This window comes from Thermobia domestica, chromosome 1 (genome assembly GCF_964235325.1).
Source record: "Thermobia domestica chromosome 1, izTheDome1.hap1.1, whole genome shotgun sequence".
In the NCBI taxonomy this organism is placed as follows: Eukaryota; Metazoa; Arthropoda; class Insecta; order Zygentoma; family Lepismatidae; genus Thermobia; species Thermobia domestica.
Window position 1 is genome coordinate 2926281 of NC_137454.1, and position 15489 is coordinate 2941769.

Sequence of the window (15489 nt, forward strand, 5' to 3'; positions counted from 1 at the left end):
TTATCCTTTGTACTTCCACCTCCTCCACCAACCAATTCAATATCAGATACAATGAATTGCTTACACGTATACAAACGCTTCGTTATTCTATCATTCGAAATGAAAGCATACGTTTTGTTCAAAGAAAATAGCCGTTTGCAAGAGGGATGCAGCGTCTGTACAAGTTCTTGTATTTCCTTTTGAGAAGCATAATTCTATCCAGCAATTCAGTGAAGTATTTCTCCTTGTTCTTTCCCTGTAACAGAGAAGATTAATGGAAGGATATAGAAGGCTCTGGATTCTCGCGAAGGGGTTTATTTGTCGAGGGTTCGAATTCGGTAGAGTTCTGGACCACCACGGGTGGAGATATACACGTGGCGCCAGGACGTGACGCCAGGAAGGGGTGGGGGATGATGAAAGCTGAAGGATAAAATTATGTCTGTGCAAAGAAAGAGCTATCTTTCTCTTTAGCATTGGGCTAAAATATAGTTTCAATATTTTATAATGAAAATACTCTCAATTTCTTATTTTACGGGGAAGGAAAATAGCCTTTTTACCTGAGGTTCCTCATCCAATTTTCAGCTGGAGCAAATGAAAATGAGTGCAAGTATTTAAACCTGCAAGTACACACTTACATTTTGGTACACAAACTAGAAACTGAATTCTATCAGATGTTGGAGTAATTACTTGGAGATTTTATTTAAGATATTTGAAAGTAATTAGGAAAACTGTGGAATATGTCTTATTGTAGGAGGATAAGAATAGGGAGCATTTTCTGGAGCAGTAATTGCCAAACCGTCTATCGTCAACTACTAGTAGCTCGCGGAGACATTTTCGGAAGATTGCGTTAACGCTGCGGTTGGCTTTACCTTGATTTCTTCCGTGAGCTAACGCTAACAACAGGAGGTTCTGACGACAACTTCTTGTTTTCCTTGCGCAACTGTCATTGTCAGCCTCATCTCACAGTTGATTGTATGCGCGTGGGGTTGTGCACGTTATGATTTTCTGTGCATATTAAACATTTGCTAACTTAGATACTTTGATTTCATATTCACTAGAAATGTAAGTAAATATGGAATAAACAAATGTAAGATTTTTAAAAAATAAAACGTTGGTTGTTTTTGGTTGGTAGCTCATAGTAGGACTTAAAAATGGTAGAGTAGCTCACAAGAAACTGAAATTAAACCTATCATCCGGACATCCGAATCAAACCTAGTCCATTCGATAAACATTACAAAGGTACATTCATGCACAAAAAATTAGGTGTCGTGGACAACGGAGTAAGTCCCTAGGGCCCATTAATCCTGTTAGTATAAAGAAAATCGTAGAGTCACAGTGAAATAGCTATTGCATCAACACTGCTCATTGCAAAGTCATACTTCATCGTTCATTCTCTTCAGCATGAAACAAGCTTTCCAGAGGTGCTATTGGGGCCCATAGCGTACTTGAACAGAGAAACTGGGAGAATGTGTGTAAAATTCCCTCAAGAAATCTCTCCTATCAACTTTGGAGCTTCTCCAGTTAAAAGCACACAATCCAAATGTATCTCGAAAACTACTACAAGGGATAAGAAATGACTGTACCAAGTTTTATATTGATCAACGGAATAGATATGAGGGTAAAGCTTCTATACCAATTCACGCTTCCTCTTATCCAAATTGCATCCATACACCTCTATACAAGTACTAAGCCACCCCCATGCTTCACTGTAGTTGTAAGATTCTTTTCCTCGAGCTTATAATTCTTATTCCTCCATACCGGAACTCGTCCATCTTATTGAAACAAATTAAATTTGCCTTCAACAGTGAAAACCACCTTTTTTTGCAGAAGTCGAATGTCTCGTTTCTGTGTGATGTTATATACTTCTGGCGCTTCATTCTGTTAATTTTGCTTATATATGGTTTACTTCGGGTTGTTTAGGCTTTATATTCAGCTTCGTGGAGGACCTTTCTCACGGTTTGGAATGACACTTTCTTTGCAGTCCCTTGTTCGAGCTCCGCAGCTATGAGTGGTCCACTCACTTTCGGACTTACTCTGTTGTCCATGGCACCTAATTTCTTGTGCATGAACACATCTTTGCTATTGTTTATCGAATGGAGTAGGTTTGATTCGAATGTCTGGATGACAGGTTCATGTCCGTTCCATGTCAGAAGCTTCATATGTTCGACAACCACTATTCTATAGGATCGATAGGCCTCACTGTTCTATAGGATCGATGGTGCTCGATTCCAAAGAAACACAGCTGTACTGAAAAACTCGTATGCAATTAAATGAGCTGCTCGCTACAGTGAAAGTATGTAGCACATACAGAAATTATCAGTAATGATTTCGGAAACTGAAGCAGAGAACTAAATTAGTATTAGGTTTGATTCTGCGGTAATATTAACTCACATTATAAATGTAAAATGTGGTTCGGAGTCAAACTCTAGTCTATAATTGTAGTGTTAAAATAATTACTCAAGTCAAAAGTCAGACAAGAAAAACCTTTTTCTAAGAAATACCGTACCAAAAGAATTTTTTGAGCGGAAGTAAATTGTTAAGTTTAAAAGCAGTTATTGTTTCTGAGAAACTATCAGGAGAATTTACGGGGAAGGCACCGTACGAGGAGATGATAGACATGCCTGATTAAGCAACACCGTCGCTTGTAATAGTTTTAATATTAGAAGTAGGGTTATAATATTTCTGCCATTCAAGAAACTTTGTTGGAACGTAAACCTTTGAAACCGGGACATTCTGGTCGGATATTTATCTACAGTCCTTCATCTGTAGAAACTTCTTAACCAGGACCAGAGCTATTTTTATTTAACTGTTGTTGGACGTAAGAGGAATGATGGTAAATTAGCGAAGTAATACGCATCTTGGATCCGATGTATATGAACTGTAACCCGCGAAGTGGTGCTCCACCAATACTGAAGTACACTAAAAACTACTTTTTTCTGTTTAACGTCTCAGGAATATACTTCATGATTAAAGGAGATGATGATGTTGATAATCAACAAAATGCAGGAATGAAAAAAGTGGAAGAAATCACGAGAAAAGCCACACACGCGTTTGTTGTGTGCCCATCTCAAAATCAACTTGGTGAGAGTGGGATCGAAATAAGATATTGTAAATTAAAATTGCTCTGTGAATGTAAAAATAATATTTTAGAAAACTGCAACAGATACAAACGTTCGAAATATTATTATTTCGCCTGAAAAGAAGAGAACCGGAGGACACCAGAAGAGCCATCTAACCGAGGTGCATCCAAATTTAAGATGTAAGGTTCACAGTTTAATTTCATTTCACTCTCAAAGCATGATTCCTCAAAAATATATAAATTTTCAACATCATAATAATTTAGAAGCAGCAACGTAATGTATCTTTTAAACAACACCAAATGGTCTGCATTATCTTTTGAAATTTCTAAGTAAAATATTCATCTTTGCCACTGAATATTGTAATATCCTCTACATATGACGACAATCCACGTGCTCAATAACAACAACACTCAGCAGACGACGATTGTCATATTCAATAAGTGACCCAAAGAGGACTACGTCATCACCACTCACAAAGATCAAGGATTCACGAAGATATAAAAGACTCCACAGACTCCTTCTGTGGTATCAGAGTTTCCAAATTGATCACTCTTGTCCTTCTCTTGGCTGTGTCTGGACCCTGAGTGCTCCCAACCACTCTTTTGGCTGCGCCTGGGCCCTAAGGGTAGTCAGATCCTTTTTTTTTGGCTGCACGTTGGCCTTTGAGAATTCCTACAACTTTCTTGGCTGAGTTTAGACCCTGAAACTCTGGGCCTTCAGGTTCTCCCAAACCTATCCCTTGGCTGCGACTGGGACAATTCTAATCACCTATCATGAAATTAAAGGACTATATAGGTCTTGTGGCGCTTTTGTTAAAGTATTATACTATACTGTATTATAGGAAGATTTATAATAAAAGATTATGCGTGAAAGGCCAAATCACGTGTACCATTATTTGTCTTCCTGGTTTGCGCAGCAGTTTACAATATGTAAGGTTGGATTTAGTATTAATTTAAAAGATGCTATTTTCAACGTATATCAGGTACTTGGAAAATATTGAACGTGACGGCGTGTCTAGCTATTTATCCTCGTAAAAGGTACAAAATTTGTAGTCACAGCTTGACTAAAAGAACTCTTCTACTGTGGACTACCATTACGAAATTATCAATGCGTAACTTCGTGTAAGTCGATGTTCAGTTATGGTTTACGTCAGGACAAATTTGCATATTTACCCCAGTTTAATGGATCGTTGGTTCCTCGGAGAAATGAGCTCCACAAAACTGAGTTGTAAATGAGTTTCCCCAAATTGGAAGGATACCTAAATCTTTCTGATGCACCCGGAAACATTAGATTCAACCTGTGTCACGACAATTATTTTGATATCAACACGAGCATTGCATATATGAAAGAGGTCGACGAATGACGATGAGAAGAAGTACAAGTCTTGTCAGTCATGAATCCATGAGAATGTTGACTGCCTGCCACCACTGGGTTTATGAATGTCAGGTATTCTTTCTGTCCTCTCCCTTCCGCCTCCCCTTGACTTGTAATGGGAGAGGCAAACTCGCATGACAGAGCAATTAGTTGGAAAACATTGATGAAGGGAAATGGAAACACATTACTGTTTCTTTTTTTCAAAGATACTTACGTCTTAACGCCATTTCTTACTTGAAGAAGCCTAAGAGCATTGCCTATAACAAGGTTGATAATACGACTTCAATCACTCGTAACAAACTACGAGCCTGCAGCCACAGTTTGTGAATTTTAGTTTTCAGCTTCTCCCTCAAAATTTTGAACCCAGTGAAACTTCTGTTGTTCGTCCATCTGTGTCTCCTCCCGTTTCTCTGGAACCGATGCGATCTTTTTTATTCTTTTACTTTTACAATTGATAGCTAGAGCGATTATCTTTACAGAATTCATTAACGGAGTTAATCCGTTACTTCATTAACGGATAACGACGACTTTAACGGTGGCTATCCACTTGTAACCCATTCCCCATGCATGTAAGGATTTTTTTTTACAAAAGATAACCAATGTGATTGTTTCTGCTGGATTAATCCGTTACATCATAATTGATAACGACGACTTTAACGGTCGCTACCTATAGGCTGTTTACGTAAGCACATTCTTGAGTTCTATTTTTGCAATAGACAGATAGAGCAATTAAGTCGGCTAAATTTGTTAGTTAAGTTATTCCATTAATATCTTAACGGGTAGCGGCGACTCTAACGATGGCCATCCATATCTCATACATGGAAATATTTCGCGTGATCCTCTCTACAGTCTTTACGAGAGTTTATTTTAATTATGAAGAAAATGTCTGTAGAATGGGTTTCTCATTTTCTCATTTAGAAGAGAGGATGAGGAAGATTATTATGAGGCAAAATTGCTCACTATTTTCCACTAATGGTACAAAACGACTGACAGACATGTACAAAGCATGGAAGTTTTAATATTTCATCACCTCAAAGAAAACTCAGAATTACGTGTGCTTCATTGAAAAGTATTGGAGGATAGCTGTTCTTGGACAAGATAGGTCTCGAGAGGATTTTTTTCAACGATCTTAAACTAGGAAGTACCATTGGTAGTTCATCCAATGCGTGAAGGGAATGTATTTAGTACTTTTGTATTGCAACCTTTATTCAAAGAGTCGAAGATAAAACGTCCAAAGGCAGGAGCTTTGAGGGTGCTGCTTTTATAAATATAATGGTGCATCTGCACACATAATATGTTCAATTGTGCAAAAACTGAATGATGGAAAGATACGGATTTGCGAAACGTGTACTCTACAAAAACGTGTACTCTCTGCGCTGTTTGACTCCTGCTTGTTTCCTCAAGTGAAGTATATCATCACTGAATAGCCTTTTAAGAGGCTACAAGACGTTTCTCAAGCCATGAATTTAACTCTGCTGACAATTCAGTCCTTTGATATGTCGCTGCAGCGCCTGCAAAGATGTTCGAGGTATAAAATAGCGTACTTTGAGGGATTGGGAAGGTAAATATTTTAGAGTTCATTACATAGAATTTGAAGCGGCGCTTGCAAAAGTTTCTGAATGACCCTCGTACATTGCATGGCATAAATATGACCAGAAGATACTTGTATATTAGTGCTGCGCTGCTTGTGAAGTATGTCTGCTTATTTCACCTCATTTTAGATTGTTTAATATTTTTCAGGAACATAAAAGGCAACTCGTCTCAATTTGCAAATTTACAAAATCAATCAAATTGTATTTGTTCTCATCCTCTCTAACCTGAAACCATTACCAGAGATATATTTTTCCGCTAAAGTATCGGAATCGCATATAAGATCAGAGAGAAACACTTAAAAGTCGTTGATTAGGTTTACATTGGAGAAGTTCGTTTTAGAGATCCGTAACTGCACTACAATTTTCCAACGAATTATTGTTGCTTCGTACTAGAATCACATTGATTTATTTCTATAAATGCATCAGTTTTCTCAACATTATAAATATTGATTCCACGTATTTTGTGTTGTACTGCATTTCATTTAGCATGTAACATCAGAGCCATCTATTGACATAATAAAGAAACAAAATCAAAGGTATGCTTGTTTGTTCCTCTCTGTGAGTGACGTCCACTGAAAGGTTTCGTACTCTTGAATGCTTCAGTTATTTTGTTCAAACAATCTTCAAAAGGGTCTCTGTAGTCATGTTTCCTCTTTCTCTCTCTGAACTTTTTCAATCACTCGAAGATAAATTTTCAATATCTTTTGATAGAAGGGAAAACATTAAATATCACAGAGGGCATTATGGCAGTTTTCGTTTTTCGTACAGAACGTTTTAAAGTTCCGTTAGCAAACGTTTAATACGAGGCTCATCTAAAATGTTCGTAGAATGACTTGTAGACAGCACCGCTGGTTCCAAGCCGAATAAGTTATAATTTTGGGACATCTTTTATGAGAACTTTATATCATTGTATTAATCACTGAGTAAAGAATGAAGTTATAGATAATTACTTTTACGCAATTGGATGTTCGTTAAAAACAATTTTTGAAAATCGGTGAGTCATTAAACATTTAGATGTTGCCAAGTGGACATCTGAGCTTTAACGTACCAGTGAAAACGAAATAAATAAACAATATATGTCGTTACATTTGACATTGAAAAGTACAGAATATGATTCTCCAGAGTCGTTGATTAAAGATGAGTGGTTCTGCAGAAGCTCTATGCGTTTCAGATAAACGAGTACTTCTCATTGGGAATGAAGCAACTTGCTGGAAGGTGCTTTTCGACACTGCTGAGATCACAATGCAAATCTCTAAAGGCGCACGTTTTAAGAAAAGTCGAACGGTTATTATGCGACAATTTATAACCAAAGATGAAACGTGGGCATCCTCCTACATTCCAAAAACGAAAGTGAAGTCGCAATTTACACTTCGTGGTTCTTCACTTACAAAGGAGGCCATGTGTTAAGTCTGCCGGAAAGGCCAGACTTTAGTATTTGTGGTGGAAAGCGTATCTTTATCACTGATCCAGCTGACAAAACTATCACCGCAATGTGTACTGTTCAAAGCTTCTGGACAAAGTACAGTAAAAAGAGGGGAAAATGACCAAATTTATCAAAGAAAATTGTTATATCGCATTATGACATTGGTTGCTCCCATTCGGGTGCAATCGCGAAACTTAATTGACTTAGAGTATAATCCATTGCCACATCCACTTTATTCGTCAGTTTTAACTGTATTGGATTGATTTGATGGAAGTCGGTTTCCGTTAGACGAAGAACTTAGACCATGTGTGGAGTAGTATTTTGCTTTCCTAGTGGAATAGCGTGCAGTCTTTATGAAGCTCTTTGGAACAAGACTATTGCTGTCAAGGAAAGCTAAATTAAAGTAATAGTGTATTATGTACACTACCTGAAGGAGTCAATTTTATATGGCTGATACGTTCTTAATTGCCTGTGATATTGAAACGGAAAGTGCTAATAGATTCCTGCCACTTCCACGTTTAGTAGAGAGATTCGAGTGAAAATGGAACATACTTTTTGGGACACTTAATTGATCACAGAAAACTTCTTTTTGCTATCAATTGCCTCTTCCACTCTGTAGCAATCAACGTTAGAAAAGCGTAAGAGGTTGATTATTGCCACTTCCTGTTTGAATACCAAGGCAAGAGAGAAGATGGTGCATATTTTTAGAACACCACTGAATTAGTTCCCAGGAAACCACTTCTTCTGATCTCTTAGGTTTCGTTTTCTATATGTAGATCAATATTGTAACTGGAAGTTAAAGTCGATTTGTATTATGTCTGCTTTCAGTAGAGACTTAAGGATGGAGATGAAATGTATTCTTGGGATGTTTAACCGTTTCTTGCTATCTATTACGGTGTTTGTTCTATAGCAATTGACCTTAAAACCGTAAATGATAAGGTCGTAGGAGAATTGATGACGTCGTGAATGTGCAACCACTACCAATACTCCCCTGAGTGAAGGCCAAGATTAAGGAGGGTTTGTATCTTATTGCCTCCTGTTCCAAAACCAGATGTGCTTATGTCGCAAATACGAACACATGAAAGATCTTTTGTGTTAATTTGTTATCAATAGGCATATACAGGTCGTCGTTGTTTTTGACACAAAAATGACTTTTATCACTGAATACATCGTCCTGCATTCGCCTCATCACTTGAGTTTCCCGGTGTCGCATCTTTGAGAGGAGAGCATATGCCTTCACACTCGATTGTTCAGTGTTCGTGGGTTCACATAGAGGGAGGGATGCGTGGTTTTGGCTACATTGGTGGCGCATTCTGTTAGTTACGGCGACTCAAAGTATCTTTCCACACTTCTCGTGTGGCTATGTGGATAGCCCTTTTGACGCAGAAGACTCGGGTTCGATTCTCGGCGGATCTCATATAGTCCGGATCCCACGTTAAACTGTAAGTCCACGTTTCATATAGATTTATGTCTGAACGGGATGCTAAACTTAAATCCAATCGAAGGGGGCGCGGTGGCTCAGTGGTAGAGCGTTCACCTCTGGTGCTTGGGGTCCCGGGTTCGATCCCAGCCCCCGCCAAGTGAACTTTGTGGTGGACAAACACCGTAATCGTGGGTTTTCTCGGGATTCTCCCGTTTCCTCCCACTTTCTTGATTCCACCATTTCACTCATCTCTCATCATCACCGTCTCCTTTAGCCTAACCGGCATAACCGTGGAACGTAAAACTCAAAGATTTCATTTCATTTCATTTTTAAATCCAATCGAATCCAATCAAAGGATAATCCCATCAGGTGCCGCCTGTTACGTTCTGGATACATCTGCTATTTCTCCGATCCCGGAGACAACCAATGAGCCGTTGCCAATATTACTATCCACTCAAACGACCTTTTACCTCGGTAACCCTTGAATTAATTATACAATATGTATAATTATATTGGTATTGCAGATCATAATTTGCGGTCCATATACAACAGATTAGCGCACACAACTACACTTGTGTTGTCCAGCGATCTTCAGACTATTAACAGTAAGTCCTTTACATACACACTTGAATCATATCTGTTATGCGGGATATTGTACACTTCTAGCAATATACATTTATATAGATAAATATAGAAGTACGCCTCATTAGGAACAGGTGAATGTGGTTCATTGGTGGTCTGAAATTTAGGATTCACAGTTACTCGATTTCAACACGTACAAGGGTTGATATCAGCAACACCCTTTTACCATCCGAGGTTTCCCTTTAATCTGCATCATACAGTTTCGGTAAACACTTGATCTGCATAAGAACCAGAAAATATGCCTCCTACATTAGGAATCGAACACGAACTTCCTGATTGTTAAGTATATTTTACATGTGTTATACTGAATCGTGAATGTTCGTTTTTTTAAACAATAAATCGAATCTGTTGTGGATAATCTCTTTCTTCTGCCCATTGAGGCCAATTCTAATGAAGTCATTACAAGAGTTTCAAATTTAAGGTGGTTGCCGACAATTATTCGCATGACTGGGCTTTAAAGTGTCTGAATAGACAATCAGCTATTCGTTTTCCTGTGTTCAGAGCAGTGGCTGGAATAAAACATGTTTTATTTCCATTCCATTTCATTATCCTCCTCTCTTCTCCCTCCTTCTACTTTTAGAGGATTCTCTAATTGCAGGCGTGAAATTGTAAAGCCAATTCTAATCGATAAAATATACAAACAAGATTAACACACCTGTTCTCCCTCGTTGTCTGTGTGTGAATGTCAGCTGCGAGCGAAACGGGTGATACATAGGATTCTATGAATTCAAACTTTTGGGCTCGAAATAGATATTTATTGCATTTTTTTCGTTTCATGTATTTGAACTGGTCGTTTTGGACAGTATGGGAAATACAATAAACGAGAACGGTGAACCGAGAGGGATATTAAAAGGAAAGGAACAAAAATACCTCTTGAAAGCTCATGCGGGATATGGTTTCTACATCTTGCTGCGTGCTGCAGATATAGCTCACATCGGCATATTCCAAGGACAAGCCGGGGGGCACGGTGACGCACAGTGGTAGAGATTCATCTCTGGTGTGTAGGGTCCCTGGTTTGATTCCAGCTTACGCCAAGTGGGATTTGTGGTGGGCATACACCGTGTTCGTGGGTTTTCTCGCAGTTCTCCCGTTTCCTCTCACTTCCTTCATTCTACCATTTCATTCATTTCTTATTATCATCATCTCCTTTAGCCTAGCCAACATAAACGTGGGACGTAATAAAACTCAACGATTTCATTTTATTTCTTCCAAGGACGAGTCATTTACAAGTAGGTTTCCCCAGTAAGTCTAGTCCTTTTAAAGCATCTTTATGCGAAGTTTCGGTTATATCTCTCCCTAACAGATACAGCCTTCACGAAGGAACTCTTTATCTGTCATTTGGGATGCGGGGAATTATGCATTGAAGTTTAGTATTGTGCAGACAGCAGTCACTACTATTGCATGCTGCACTTTTACCTAATTAATCTAAATAGAGTAGGCAAAGGGAAAGTGATATGCACTTTTCTATTTGATTTTTAGTTTAAGTGTCCTCTCAGCAGCGAGGCAATATGAGATGTGGAAACATAGCGTAACGTGGAATCGGAACTGCATGAGCTTCCGTCGTGAATTGGACCAGGTTCTCCCACGTCCAAGGCGTAACGTCACGCTAACCGCTTAGCTACAAGGGAGCTCTGCACTATTTTAGAAAGCATCAGTACATTGCAATAGCAAAATTAATGAAACAATAATTGGTACAGTGACATTGATATTGGTCCTAGTCTAAGTCGCAGGGAATTCAACGAGTAAACTGTATTATGGAAAGTAACGGGGCATTATCATACAATTTTCCCGTGGTATACAGAAAAAAAAAAATAAGGACTCTCTTTCGCTGGACAAAAAATCTGAAATTAAAATGTCCCTTTTGGATTGAGAGAGAGGGGTATCAGCAAAGACCTTTGAACTAGAAACAACCAATAGAATAAGAACTTGGAACATGATACGTAATTCCATGCTACAAAAAAGAAAATCAGAAACTCTTACTGAAAAATGTACAAACAATCTAGATTTAAGTAATGCTATATGAAGTTATATGGGAAGGTGACGTGAAATCACAGCACGCTCCCACATTGTGATTCTACCAGTTCTTTCACACTCATTCGATTTAATTAAACATTCACCTATAACCTGAAGCACATAACCTTGGGACGTTGAAGTTCTCATTTTGAAAATATGTATAAGTAAGACTAAAAAGTAAGACTGTTGCTTCCGTCGTTACCTAATGACAGAAGAAGCTTTCCGCCAGTGAAGCATGCGGACGCAGTCACTGCTCATTGAAAGACAGTTTCATCTAAGTTTGGAGCTTAGAAACAGAAAATCCTTCCTTGATGCTGGATCTGGAAGTAAGAAACATCAGGGAAGGCTACTTACGTAACGACTGCACTCTGCGAGACTTTATGATATCCCAGACATAGATTTTTCTCTTGTTGTGGTTTTTCCTTCTGGTTGCAAGGGAGTACCATTTATCATGGCTGTCAAGATTTCTTTTGGGAAGCAGTAAATAAGGAAAGATTTCAAAAAAAAAAAAAAAAAAAAATTCTTGCTTGACTCTAGCTTTTGCTCTGCGACCCTTGGTTCCTCTATTGATTGGATTCGCTAGCGTCTTGCCTTTCTTCTTTCCCCGAGTTTCGTAACAACACAGGAAATGTTGAATATTTACTCTGAACAACCTTATAGATCCAACATTTGATACGTATTTCAGTTGATAAACTTATCATTTGACTCTGAATTCAATTCCAATCCAATGGAAGTTTGCTATTGGCTGAAAGGTTGATTCATCGATTTGAATGAGGAAGAAGTTTGTCTTCCCTTTCTACTTGTTATGACAGGAAGGTTCCTTGAGCTTCAGTTGAGATTTCGCCTCCTCTGATTCAGATTGAGACAATTTTGAAGAGGTGTACAGGGACTAAAACGCAGTAAAAATGGAACATTTCAAACTACGGATACTAAATTTTCCAGTTTTTCTCAATAAATTAGAAATTTTAGTAAAAACAAATATAGTTTCGTCTAATTTCTCTGAGTAGAAATTACCTTCCATGAAGTAAATGTAAGTATTAGGAACCGATGATTGATTTGATGTTAAGCATTACGTTCAGCGCCGAATTTGTATGAGATGTGGACCTACATCTAATCGTGGGATCAGAACCACATGAGCTTTAACCGGGAGTTGAACCCAGGCCTCCGTCGCCAAAGGTGCATACCTTTTTATCATTTGGTCACGAGATAGTTCACACCCTAATTATTGCAACAAGTACAAACTAGCATTTATTATTCAGCTCGGCAAACATTTGTGTATCTTTTGATCAATATATTCCTCGATAGCTTCCATAAAAATACTAACATTCTAATGGTATTTAACGAGGAACGTATTGATGGTTAACTCTTTGTTTTAAAATTAGGAAATAACCTATTGTTTGGCATTGAAATTCGTGAAGAATAAGACATTAAAGAAGGAAATTAAAGTTCCGTATAATATAATTATAATTCTTGTGAAATATTCCTAATAATCCTATCCATTTCATGACAATAACGGGTATAACAATCTGAAGAAAATATTCTAAATCAGAATATTTTTAGCTTTTACTGTAGCGTACATTAATTAATATCATCCTAAGTCGTACGTACCAGCAACAGCGGTTCGTGTACCATAGATTGAGCAAGTATGTTGTAAACGATTGCATTATAACCAGGGCAGGATTAATCCATCTGGGAACTCGGGACTAGAGAAAATATGTGGCCTCTACTGACGTCGCCTAATACAGTTCTATGAAAGCTAAGGGAATACACATAGTTCTACAGTCAACCATGCAATGCATTGATGGATTGGGACGGGATAATGCATTGATGGATTGGGACGGGATATTCTATAATTACATGAGATTGCAGAACTCTCTTTTCAACGAGAAAATATGGATCACGATGCACTATATTCGATCTCTTTTTTCAAAACTGATTTACGCTAATTTATTAAGACGGTGGATGTAAGAAACGAAGAAATTTGTTTCATAGTTTTGGTTATATTTTATGCTTTAATTATGCATGTATTTTGTATAATTGTTTTTAAACAGCCAGGTGAGATTTTGATCAGAGTGGAGGCCAGGGTCTACATCCCCGCTAAGGTCCCCCCTTAATCCAGCTGTAATTATAACAGTTTTTGAACAGGAGATAGTAGTTTAATCTACTATTTCCGAAACCGCAAAACATTATTTACAGAAGCTGGATAGCAACGAACTTATTACTGTTACCGTAGCGAAAACAATAAAGCTTACTGACAACATCGCAAGTTCAATGCATTTAATGGTATTAAATATCATCACCCTTCCTTTTTCCATTGTTTTCTTCTTCTCTTCTCTTTGAAATCAACTGGAATTTCAATGGTATGCAGCGTTTGTAGGTTTCGTTATGAAAACTTCCCTCGACTAACACATAATTTTCCCTTTTCTTATCAAATGTTTCCTAGTTTGTTCAGTATCCAATTAAGTTAGCTATATTAAAGGAAGTGTTAAACCACATTTGTTTTGTTCTTTTTTCCTTTACTACTACAGCTCACAGATGACGAGAAGAACCCTAAAACAAGGGAAGCGGGGAAAGGTCAACAACACGGTCAAGTCCATTTTCGGGTTTTGAGGTGTGGTCTATACTTAGATGTCGTCTGCTATTCCGGGTAGTTATTTGTGTGCTATTCCGTGGTGTCATTTGGAACCTCCGTGCGAAAAGTGTGCGAGCCCATACCTACGTCACAACTACTTCTGCTAAGGTTCTTCTCGTCATCTGTGAGCTGTACTTTTTCTTCTTTTTTTTTTTTAAAAAAAAATACAGACAAAGACACTCAGCCAACAATGGGTGTAAATTATGCTACATTGAATATATATATATATATATATATATATATATATATATATATATATATATATATATATATATATATATATATATACACACACACACACACACACACACACACACACACACACACAGACAGAGTATTGTTATTGTATTGCTTTATTTCTGAAGAAGGAAAAAATTAAGCATTTATATTGGTCAATCAGTTAACGGGAGAATTTCCATAGATTTTCACATTTCATCGAAGAAAAAAGCATGTTTTTCCTAAATTTAACTACGAAATTTCCCTAAATTGAGGAAATTTTCCTCAAACTACGAATACTGATTGTATAATTTACTGATTTCTTCTTTAAATATATTCAAATGAAAATGAAATATTGATATACAAGGTAGACCATTTTTATAGAGACGCCTTGGAAACTCTTAAACTAAGAGATAGGAAAACGCCGACATTTTGTATGATGCAGATGTTGAGAGGATGGAAGTTTGTTTACATTACTATGTATTACGCATTACTGTGCAATTGATTCACTCATTCGTTGTGGTTTAATGGGTAATTGAGCAGCTAGGTTAATTGTCTACGACCAATGGCCGATACATGCTGTACAGTAAAATTTGAAAACATAGTTTCTAAAACAGTGGTTTGCGAAAGATATGTAAAATATATTAAAACAAAGAAATTAAAAATTGAAAGAAAGGTTGCGAAAATACATAAAGGATGAAACTTTAAATACAAAATATCCAACGCGACAATCATAATACGCATTTTCTTTGGCTTTTTGGTCCAAAATTGACTTTTAGAGGTACTTTAAACGGTACTTATTACGTTTTCATATCGATTTGGAGCATTGTGTATAACATAAGAACCAACAGTCTTTACTCATCATTCCATTCTCTTGTATAACACGTCAAGGATTGCCATCATGCCAAGCTTGATCTCTTTCCGATGACTCGATTGACTCGAAGAATTTATAATGTCCTCGATTATTAAGTGAAAAATCAAGTCAACAACGAGGATAACTTCAAAAAACAATAATAATCACACATAGAAAACTTTTTGAGAACATTAACTATTCCAATTTCACGAATAAAACCAAGAATACGGTTAGTAAACTATATGCATTACTGTGCAACAGC